We start from the raw sequence: 12,907 nt of genomic DNA, 5'->3' as shown, positions 1-12,907 counted from the left end.
TGCAATTTAGCAAAGCTTTGATAAGCATTGTTTAATTCTTGAGTTTAACAATAGAAGTCTATGCAATTTAGCAAAGCATTGATGAGCATTTATTAATATTTAAGTTCCATAATAGAAGTAGTCTATGCAATTTAGCAAAGATTTGATGAGCATTTTTTGATTCTTGAATACTACAATAGATATCTAAGCAATTTAGCAAAGCGTTGATGAGTATTGTTTAATTCTTGTTGTCCGGAATAAAAGTCGACGCAATTTAGCAAAGCTTTGATGAGCGTTGCTTAATTCTTGAGTTCCACAATAGAAGTAATCTATGAAATTTATCAAAGCTTTGACCACCATTGTTTAATTCTTCATATCCACATTTGAAGGCTATCTAATTTAGTAAAGCTTTGATGGGCATTGCTTAATTCTTGAGTTCCACAATAGAAGTCTATGCAATTTAGCAAAGCTTTGATAAGAATTGTTTAATTCTTGAGTTCCACAATAGAAGTATTCTATGCAATTTAGCAAAGCTTTGATGAACATTTTTTAATTCTTGAGCTCCACAATAGAAGTCTATGCAGTTTAAGCAAAGGTTTGATGAGCAATGTTTAATTCGTGAGTTCCACAATAGAAGTCTATGAAATTTAGCAAAGCTTTGATGAACATTGGTTAATTCTTGAGTTCCACAATTGAAGTCTATGCAATTTAAGCAAAGGTTGGATGAGGATTGTTTAATTCTTGAGTTTCACAATAGAAGTCTATGCAATTTAGCAAAGCTTTGATGAGCATTGTTTAATTATTGAGTTCCGGAATAGAAGTCTTTGCAATTTAGCAAAGCTTTTATGAGCGTTGTTTAATTCTTGATTTCCATAATAGAAGTCTATGTAATTTAGCAAAGCATTGATGAGAGTTTTTTAACTCTCGAGTTCCATAATAGAAGTAGTCTATGCAATTTAGCAAAGCTTTGATGACCATTGTTTAATTCTTGAGTTCTACAATATAAGTATATATGTAATTTTGCAAAGCTTTGATGAGTATTGTTTAATTCTTGAGTTCCACAACAAAAATCTATGCAATTTAGCAAAGCAATGATGAGCATTGCTTAAGTCTTAAGTTCCACAATAGAAGTGTATGCAATTTAACTAAAGGGTTGATGAGCATTGTTGAATTCATGAGTTCCACAATAGAGGTGTACGCAATTTAAGCAAAGGTTTGATGAGCATTGTTTAATTCTTAAGTTAAACAATAGAAGTCTATGCAATTTAGCAAAGCTTTGATGAGCATTATTTAATTCTTGTGTTCCACAATAGAAGTCAATGCAATTTAGCAACGTTTTAATGAGCATTGTTTAATTCTTGAATTACACAATTGAAGACTTTGCAATTTAGCGAAACTATGATGAATACTGTTTAGCTCTCGAGTTCCACAATAGAAGTCTACGCAATTTTATCAAAGCCATGATAAGCATTGTTTAATTCTTGAGTTCCACAATAGAAGTGTATAAATTTAGCAAAGCTGTGATGAGAATTGTTTAAATCTTGATTTCGACAATAGAAGTCTATGCAATTTAGCAAAGCATTGATGAGCATTGTTTAATTCTTGAGTTCCATAATAGAAGTTGTCTATGCAATTTAGCAAAGCTTTGACGAGCATTGTTTAATTCTTTTTTTTTTTTTTTGAAAAGAGCCAAAGCTCAGCAAATTTTATTAAAAAGAATAAAAGAATACAAATACATATAAAAAATTAAAAACAAACAAACCCCTAACCAAACCAACCTAGCCATAACCAACTCCCCATCCACTTTTTAAACATATCAACTAAGCTCCAAAAGTCCCAAAAAACCTTAATGTTCATATGCTTACACCAAGGACTTATTAGAAGTGGGAAAAAAGGTAACTTCACCCCATTGCAAAAACCATCCCACCAATCACCATTAAGACCAAAGCAAGGGGTAAGGCCCTTAAAAAAACCCACAGTCCAAAAGTGAAAACTTAACAAATAACCCCATAAAAGATCAAACCCAAACATCCTACATACAAAATTAAAGTACCAAAAAATACAAAAAATATAACCCAAAATCCACTGCAAAAGCATCAAGAACTCATTCCAGCAACTTCTGTCAACTTTCAGCCCTTGTATCCCTCCTTTATTGTACTCTCTTTTATCCTTCATCCTCCAAATGTGACTCAACATAATGGCCTTCCTGCTATAAACATTCGTACTATCCAAATTCACTACAAACAGCTTCATAATCAGCTTCATAACTCCTTTTCTGCAAACATAAAAAAAACCCACACTGGACTACACAATACCACCATATTATCAAACCCAGTTGCATACTTGACATGGCATCAATCACATGTCTAGGATTTTCCATTTGAATAATCTCAATTAAGATCATATCCAAACAAAAAATCCCAAAGGTACATATCACAAAATTCAAGAGCAAGCTCTTAAACCAGTGAATTAATCCGTCAATTCCTTGAAACCCGTCAATTCCTTTGAACCTATCATTCCGAAAAAACCCCCAATACAAACCTCCCATAAGAACAGTCAAACAATTCAACATCTCCATATTATCCCAATCCTCAAAACAAACAGGATCACAACAGCTACTCCTAACAAAAAAATTCAAAAAACCCATCAATTTTTTCCAAAAATACCCCATATCTGTAAAATTTCCCTGCTGACCATAACATTCATCTTCCTCAACCCTAATAACTTCAATTGAATTTCTTTCTCAATACACAAAATAACTCCTTCATTCGATTTTCTCAATTTACTAAAAATTCTTGAATTTCTTTCTTTCCAAATGTGAGAAACACAGCTAGCAAACACCCATTTTTTGATCAAAATCTCAATAGATCTCAAATTTAAGACTGAAGACAATTTAAGAACAAGATCATTCCAATTAGAATAAGATATGTCAATTCCAGCCTTAGAACAACAATGTTTCCATATACTATGCGAGAATTCACATTGAAAGAAAAGATGGTCATGAGAATCAGGAATTTTTAAACAGAAAGGACATAGTAAAGAACCTGATTTCTCCCAGCATTTAACTCGATCTTGAGTTTTCAGACGATTCAGAACAGCAAGCCATAAAATAAATGCATTCCTGGGAATACAATTACTATACCAAACACAGCTAACCCAATTGACTTTACTTCCAAAATTATTGATATCTCTCCAAACTTGCTTGCAAGAAAATTTTTTATTCACACCATTCATATCCCTCCAAACAGTAATATCCTTTTGATTACCAATATTACAAAACATGGGAGCATCTTTCAGACCAGGAAATTTAATTACCCAATCAACAGGCCATCTATAAGTATCATTAGTCAAAACATCACTGACTAAAGAATTTTCACTAAATCCATTTCTAAACCAATCCCTCCTTGATATAATTGTACTTAATATGCCAATTGGGTGCCACCAATCATGCCATAAAGAAGTATTTCTACCATCACCAACACATGAGACAATATGATGTCTAACAGTTTTTCTCAATTCCAAAAATCTTTTCCAAGTCCAATTCATACTTTTCTTCTGCCAAATCTCCCAGAAATTTCCATCACCAATGTAGTTTTCTCTCACCCACTGAACCCACAGAGAATTCTTGTTACTAATCAGATTCCAAATGTGTTTAATTAATAAAGCATCATTCCAGAATCTTAAGTCTTTAATTCCCAGCCCCCCATTTATTTTTGGCTTACAAACATCACTCCATTTAACTTTAGCTTTTCCTCTAACCACTTCTCCATTAGCCCACAGAAAGTTTCTACAAATCATTTCAATCTCCCTAATAGTAGCTATAGGAATTTTGAAAATTGAAGCCCAATACACATGAATAGAAGTCAGGACAGAATTTATGAGCTGTAATCTTCCAGCAAAAGAAAGCATCTTGTTTTTCCAATTACACACTCTCAATTTAATCTTATCAACAAGAGCAAAACAATCTCTTTTGAAAAGCATATTCACACACATGGGAATCCCAAGGTATTTGAAAGGAATTTTACCAATGTCAAAAGGTAAAATTCCCAAAATAATCCTTCTCATGTTTGGCTTCACACAGCTAAAAAAAATTTGGCTTTTTTCCATGCTAGCTTTCAAACCAGAAACAGAATTAAAATCGTCAAGGGCAGCTTTTATGACTCTAGCAGAATTGCCATTACCAAAAGAAAACACCAACAAATCATCTGCAAAACATAAGTGTGTAATCCTCTGAGAATCACACTTGCAATGAAATTTGAAACATTGGCTTTCTTCAATTTTCTTCACCAGGATTAGATTAAAAACCTCCATAACCAACGTGAATAAGTAGGGAGATAGAGGATCTCCTTGCCTTAACCCCCTCTTTCCTTCAAAATATCCATGGTCTTCACCATTAAAATTCAGCATAAACCAAGGGGAAGAAGTGCATGCCATAATCCAATTAACCATGACAGGATGAAATCCAAATCCAAGAAGAATTCTATTAAGAAATTTCCAGTCAACAGTATCATAGGCCTTTTGTATATCAATCTTTAAGGTACATTTAGGCATTCCTTTTTTATTTTTGTATCCCACCATCAATTCTTGAGCAAGGAGAATATTGTCAAGAATTGATCTTCCTTGAATAAAAGCAGATTGGTTATGACTAACTATATCACTTAAGCTGCCCCTTATTCTGTTTACTATTATTTTACTGATACATTTATAAAAAATGTTGCAGCAGGCAATAGGCCGAAAATCAGTAACTTTCCTTGGTTCTTCCACTTTAGGAATCAACACAATCCTAGTAGCATTAATACCCTTCAATAATTTTCCTGTCCAGAAAAATTCCCTCACAGCTTTACAAATATCTGTCCCAACAATACTCCAAGCACTCTTAAAAAACTTAGAGGAAAACCCATCAGGACCAGGAGCATGATTGTCAGCAATATCAAACATAGCTACTTTAACTTCTTCATCTGTGACCACTCTTATCATATTCATTGCCACTTTTTTATCCAACTTATTAATAAAAAACTCATTATTAAGTATAGACAAATCAGTGGCAACTTCACATCCCAAGAAATTCTTAAAATGATTAATAAATTTCTCTTTCATAGCCTTCCCCCTGATCCATCTTCCGTCTTCATCAAGCACCATCAAAATTCGATTCCTGTTAATCCTGCTTTTCAAACAACTGTGAAAAAACTTAGTGTTATTATCCCCATCAGAAAGCCATTTGATCTTAGATCTTTGAGAAAGCAGCTTTTCTTCATCATTACAAGCAACATTATATTCAAAAAGAATATTAGCATGATCCTCCCGATATGAAGCATTAAACGGCTCCTGATCAATTTTCAACTGAATATTTCCCAATTGCTCCCTTAGATCCTTAATTTTCCTTCCCGACCCTCTGAATTTACTACACAGCTGTTTACACTGACTCTTCAACATTTTCAGTTTCTGAGTAACTTTGAACATAAAAAAGCCTTCAATATTTGAGGACCAGATATCCTTCACCATAGGCAGAAATTCTTCTTTATCCGCAATGAAATTAGCAAATCTAAAGGAAGATTTCCATCTCAATTTATCATTAGGAATGAAAAGAATAGCAGGACAGTGATCAGAAGTTCTGTATGGTTTAAATGCAGCATAAGCTGAAGGATAATCAGAAATGAATTTCGTGTTGACCATAATCCTATCCAGCTTCTTTAAAATTCCTTTATTCCCAGAAGGCGATTTATTCCAAGTGAATTGAAACCCAGTGCTATTCAAGTCTTCAACTTCAATAAAATTGATACATTCTCGAAAATCATCAACTCCTTTCAGACATCTCGAGCATCCTTCTGAATAATCGGAATCTTTTAACACAACATTGAAATCACCCAAAATACACCAAGCTTCCTTTTTCACAGTTAAGCTGAATTTTTTCAAATCTTCCCATAAAACCCTTCTTTCAATATAACCGGAAGCAGCATAGATGAAGGAAAAAAACATGCTATAATTAGAACCAGAAAATTTGACAAAGCAATGAATCACCTGTTTCGATTGAGATAAAACCATAACATCAAATAATTTTGGATCCCATCCAACAATTATTCTAGTACCAACATCACACTGTTTGTTATTAGAAACCCAATCCCAGTTTCCAAAAGATTTACTACACACATTCTTTAAATTTGAAATTTTGACATGGGATTCAACAACAGCACACATTCCCAGCTTATTATCCCTTATAACATCCATAACCTCTTTTTGCTTAACAGCTTTATTTAACCCCCTAACATTCCATACACCAATCGACATCATTGACTAATAACATGATTTTTGGCATTTACCACCTCAAATGCCTGAGATAATCCACTAATACTACTGCTATCATTATTCCTCTTGCTATCCATCTTCTTTTCAGCATTAACCATCACAAGATCTTCACTGCTAATGCCCATGTTATGAATCTCATTATATTTCAATCTGTTGTCATTAGTAGCAGAGAGAGTGCAATTCAGATCATCAAATTGAACACCAATTTTATCTCTTTTATCATCCTCTTCCATTCCAATTATAGCTTCCTCATCAATCAATCCCAAAACTTCAAAGCTATTTTTATTGCTGCTATCAGTTTCCTTATCACTCTTCTTAATCTCAGCCATATCATTGACATTCTTCTTTATAGTCACCTGTCTTTTGTCTCCTTTATTTACCTGATCATTATTATTATACTGTCCAGAACCCACCTTCTCAAATTTTTTATTCTTCTCCAAATTCCAATGCCCCACTCCTTTGTTATTCCAATTCCCATTTTGTCCCCAACCATTTCCACTTTTGTTCCCATATTGTCCCCTAAACTTATTCCCCACTCTTGAGAAATTACTCTTCCCTTTATTTTTCTGATTACCTATATTAGCAGCTTTCCACATAGAATTGCTAGTACCTTCTCCATCTTTAATAATTTTATTTTTCCTATTAGTAAATTCTGTAAATCCTTCATCATCAATCACATTTTTCCCTTTATCTTCCTTGCTAATCCCACTGCCACCATTTTGCATAGATTTAGCACCCATCATACTAGCCATACAGACCTTATCTATGTGCCCAAACACTTTACAATGACTGCATCTAGATGGCATCCAAGCATATTCCACATCAAAGCTTTGAATAACAGCAGAATTAGTAACAAAATCCCACGTTGAGATATCAATGTTTCTTTTCCATTCTTTATCAGCTGATATTTCGATAAGGATCCTAGCATAAGCATTTCTCCCTTTATGTTCCAAACACATCTCCTCAGTAAAAGAATCAAACGCAAGAGGAATTCCCAATTTACTAGCAATAATGCACAGATTATCCCCACTCCAAACCTCCAAAGGTAAGTCATAAATCTTGACCCAAACCGGAATCTTATTATGTCTATTTTTAGTTAAAGTCAAACCTGGTCTCCATCTTTGTAGAAATAAAGGCATATTATTGAACATTAGCCATGGACTTCCTTCAAGAATAGATAACATCCCTTGTTCATCACTGAATTTAAAAAAGAAGAATCCTTTATTATTCATGAATACCTCTTCAAGACCCACATTCTTCCATAGCCTTCTTACCTCCTTTTGAATCACTGGAAAAGCCAATTTCTTATCAATCATATATCCATATAAAGTATTCACATAAGGAATACTCGCATTTTTTAGATTTTCAATTGGGATAATAACAGGACCATCTTCTTCACCTTTTTCCCCTGGAATATATCTAACATCAATCTTACCCTTATGCCTATTCCCTTTTAACACACCAGCATAAGAGTTCTTTAAATTCCCCTGCACATCCTTCTCCATCGAATTTCCAATTTTAGCTGCTCCCAAAATAGAAGGAAAGGTATTAATACTATTAATAACAGTGCCTGCAACCAAATTCCCATTATTATCATTACTAATATTATTAATATCCTCCTCTTCCATCATTATTTCCTCATCTTCACTAGTTTCCTCCTCACTTGAATTAACTTCCCCCTCTTCATCTTCTGAACTCTCTTCTTCATTATCATCTCCCAACTTATTCTCCGTCTTATCCACTTTCAAATCATCCATATCCATATTCTGAATTATACCCTTATCAACTCCCTTTCCCACCTGTCCTTCTTCCTTCAATTCATTCAGAAACTGAAATCCCACTCCTGGAATGAAATCTTCATTATTATTAGCCCTTTTCTTCCCATCAGTTATTATCTTCACAACTTCATTATCTTCCCTATTAGAGTTATTCTGAATTTTAACATCCATCACCGATATGGTAGGGTTCACATTAACCATTTCACTAGTAACATTCTTCAATTCAGAGATTGGACTCAAAACTTCATTATTCATTATCAACCCATCCCAATTTTTCATCAAATTAGCAGTATTACCAGTTGGGATAGAAATAACATGAGAACTTACCTTTTTAGAATCACCAGACAACCCTTTCTTCAATTCCTTCTCCTTCCCATCAGATCCCGGTATAGAAATGTTAGAATCCGACTCAAAAACTGAGACAGATTCCGATTCTTCTCCCGTTTCCTCTTCTGAACCATCTTCATTGAAGAACTCTTCAGTATCCATCGGAGCTAATTTATCCACCTTCTTCCTAGCTCTGTTCTTAATCCTGAAAGATTTCCCCTCCATTTTCCATCCCGCTTTGCTAATCCCAGATGCAACAGCTCCAGTCACACTTGGTTTGCGACGAGCTTTATAGATCGTGGCAGATGATTGTTCAATTACCCCAGGAGGAACAAGATCATTCACCTCCATTTCAGTTTTTGTATAACGAACTGCAGCACTTTTATCCGGAGGTTTAACCTTCACGTCCTTCAATCTATCCGACTTGGAAGATGCTCCCATTAAATCAACAGAATTAGGAAAGAAATTGCTTCACCGATTAAAAGAAATTCGTCGGAAAAGCAGCGCCGATGAATCTAAGCTAGATCGCACCACCGTCAGAAAGAATCAGGATAGCATTGTTTAATTCTTGAGTTCCACATTAGAAGTCTACGCAATATAAGAAAAGCTTTGATGAGCATTGTTTGATTTATTAGTTCCACGAAGTCTATGCAATTTAGGAAAGCTTTGATGAGCATTATTTCATTCTTGAGTTCCACATTGGAAGTCTATGCTATTTAGCAAAGCGTTGATGAGCATTGTTTAATGAATTCCACAATAGAAGTAACCTTTGCAATTTAGCAAAGATTTGATGAGCATTGTTTAATTCTTTAGTTTCACAATAGAAGTTTATGCACTTTAAGCAAAGCTTTGATGAGCGTTGTTTCATTCTTGCTACAATAGAAGTCTATGCAATTTAGCAAAGCTTTGATGAGTATTCTTTATCTCTTGAGTTCCACATTAGAAGTCTATGCAATTTAAGCAAAGCTTTTGTGTGCATTGTTTAATTTTCGAGTTCCACAATAGAAGTCTACGCAATTTAGCAAAGCTTTGATGAGCATTGTTTAGATCTTGTGTTCCACAATAGAATTCTATGCAATTTAAGCAAATCATTGATGAGGATTGTTTAAATCTTGAGCTCCACAATAGCAGTATATGTAACTTAGCAAAGCTTTAATGATCATTGTTTAATACTTGAGTTCCACAATAGAAGTCTATGCAATTTAAGCAAGTCTTTGATGAACAGTGTTTGATTCTTGAGTTCCACAATAGAAGTCTTTGCAATTTAGCAAAGCTTTGACGAGCATTGTTTCATTCTTGGGTTCCACATTGGAAGTCTATGCAATTTAACAAAGCATTGATGAGCATTGTTTAATTGTTGAGCTCAACAATACGAATGTATACACTTTAAACAATGCTTTGATGAGGATTGTTTCATTCTTGAGTTCCACATTATAAGTCTATGCAATTTAGCAAAGCTTTGATGAGCATAGTGTAATTCTTGGGTTCCACAATAGAAGTAGTCTTCGCAATTTAGCAAAGCTTTGATGACCGTTGTTTAATACTTGTGTTCCACAATAAAAGTCTGTGCAATTTAAGCAAATCTTTGATGAGCATTGTTTCATTCTTGAGTTCCACATTAGAAGTCTATGCAATTTAAGAATGTTTTGATGAGCATTGTTTAATTTTAGAGTTGCACAATAGAAGTAGCCTTTGTAATTTAGTATAAGTTTGATGAGCCTTGTTTACTTCTTGAGTTCCATAATAAAAGCCAGTGCAATTATAGAAAAGCTTTGATGAGCATTGTTTCATTCTTGAGTTCCACATTATAAGTCTATGCAATTTAGAAATGCTTTGATGAGCATTGTTTAATTCTAGAGTTGCACAATAGAAGTAGCCTTCGTAATTTAGCATAGTTTTGATGAGCATTGTTTAATTCAAGAGTTGCACAATAGAAGTAGCCTTTGTAATTTAGCATAGTTTTGATGAGCATTGTTATATTCTTGAGTTCCACAATAGAAGTCTATGCAATTTAAACAAGGCTTCGTAATTTACCATAGTTTTGATGAGCATTGTTTCATTCTTGAGTTCCACATTAGAAGTCTATGCAATTTAACAATGCTTTGATGAGCATTGTTTAATTCTAGAGTTGCACAATAGAAGTAGCCTTTGTAATTTAGCATACTTTTGATGAGCATTGTTTTCTTCTTGAGTTCCACAATAGAAGTCTATGCAATTTAAACAATGATTTGATGAGCATTATTTCACTCTTGAGTTCCACATTAGAAGTCTGTGCAATTTACCAAAGCTTTGATAAGCGCTGTTTTATTCTTGAGCTCCACTATAGAAGTCTATGCAATTTATCAAAGCTTTCATGAGCATCTTTTAATTCTTGTGTTCCAAAATAGAAGTCTATGCAAGTTAAGGAAAGCCTTGATGAGCATCATTTAATTCTTTAGTTCCACAATAAATGTCAATGCAATTTTAGCAAAGCTTTGATGAGCATGGTTTGATACTTGAGTTCCACAATAGAAGTCCATGCAATTTAGAAAAGCCTTGATGAGCATTGTTTCATTCTTAAGTTATGCAATAGAAGTCTATGAAAATTAAGCAAAGCTTTGAAGAGCATTGTTTCATTCTTGAGTTGCACATTAGAAGTCTATTGATTTTAGCAAAGCATTAATGAGCATTGTTTAATACTTGTGTTCCACAACAGAAGTCTATACAATTTAAGCAATGCTTTGATGTGGATTGTTTCATTCTTGAGTTCCACAGTAGAAGTTTACGCAATTTAGCAAAGCTTTGATAAGCATTGTTTAATTCTTGAGTTCCACAATAAAAGTCTATGCAGTTTTAGCAAAGCATTGATGAGCATAGTTTGATACTTGAGTTCCATAATAGAAGTCCATGCAATTTAGAAAAGCTTTTATGAGCATTATTTCATTCTTATGTTCCAAAATAGAAGTCTACGCAATTTAAGCAAAGCTTTGACGATCATTGTTTCATTCTTGAGTTCCACATTAGAAGTCTATGCAATTTAGCAAAGCTTTGATGAGCATCATTTCATTCATGAGTTCCACAATAGAAGTCTATGCAATTTAAGCTAAGCTTTGATGAACATTGTTTAATTCTTGAGTTCCACAATAGAAGTCTATGCAATTTAACAAAGCTTTGATAAGAATTGTTTAGTTCTTGAGCTCTACAATAGAAGTATTCTATGCAATTTAAGAAAGCTTTTATGAGCATTGTTTAATTCTTGAGTTCTACAATAGAAGTCTATACAATTTAGCAAAGCTTTGATGAGTATTGTTTTATATATTGAGTTCCATAGTAGAAGTGATGCAATTTAGCAAAGCTTTGATGAACATTGCTTAATTCTTGAGTTCCAGAATACAAGTAATCTATGAAATTTACAAAAACTTTGATGAGCATTGTTTAATTATTGAGTTCCACAATTGAAGTCTATGCAATTTAACAAAGCTTTGATGAGCATTGTTTAATTTTTTAGTTCCCAAATGGAATTCTATGATATTTGAAAGCTTTGATAAGCATTGTTTAATTCTTGAGTTCCACAATAGAAGTATTCTATGCAATTTAGCAATGCTTTGATGAGCTTTGTTTAATTCTTGAGTTCCACAATAGAAGTCTATGCAATTTAAGCAAAGGTTTCATGAGCAATGTTTAATTCGTGAGTTCCACAATAGAAGTCTATGCAATTTAGCAAAGTCTTGATGAGCATTGTTTAATTCTATAGTTTCACAAAAGAAGTCTATGCAATTTAAGCAAAGGTTTGATCGACATTGTTTAATTCTATAGTTTCACAAAAGAAGTCTATGCAATTTAAGCAAAGGTTTGATCGACATTGTTTAATTCTTGAGTTCCACAATAGAAGTATATTCGATTTAGCAAAGCTTTTATGAGCATTATTTAATTCTAGATTTCCATAATAGAAGTCTATGAAATTTAGCAAAGCAATGATGAGCATTTTTTACCTCTTGAGTTCCATAGTAGAAGTAGTTTATGCATTTTAGCATAGCTTTGATGAGTACTGTTTTATTGATTGAGTTCCACAATAGAAGTGATGCAATTTAACAAATCTTTGAAGAACATTGCTTAATTCTTGAGTTCCACAATAGAAGTAATCTACGAAATTTACCAAAACTTTGATGAGCATTGTCTACTTCTTGAGTTCCACAATTGAAATCTATGCAATTTAGCAAAGCTTTGATGAGCATTGTTTAATTCTTGAGTTCCACAAAGAAAGTCTTTGATATTTAGCAAAGCTTTGATTAGCATTCTTTAATTCTTGGCTTCCCCAATAGAAGGATTCTATACATTTTAGCAATGCTTTGATGAGCAATGTATAATTCTTGAGTTCCACAATAGAAGTCTATGCAATTTAAGCAAAGGTTTGATGAGCAATGTTTAATTCGTGAGTTCCACAATAGAAGTCTATGCTATTTAGGTAAGCTTCGAGGAGCATTATTTAATTCTTGTGTTCCGCAATAGAAGTCAATGCAATTTAGCAAAGTTTTGATGTG

This window comes from Lactuca serriola, chromosome 2, assembly GCF_051521515.1.
Source record: "Lactuca serriola cultivar US96UC23 chromosome 2, Lser_US96UC23_V15, whole genome shotgun sequence".
Taxonomy (NCBI): domain Eukaryota; kingdom Viridiplantae; phylum Streptophyta; class Magnoliopsida; order Asterales; family Asteraceae; genus Lactuca; species Lactuca serriola.
This window is presented reverse-complemented; position numbering follows the sequence as displayed.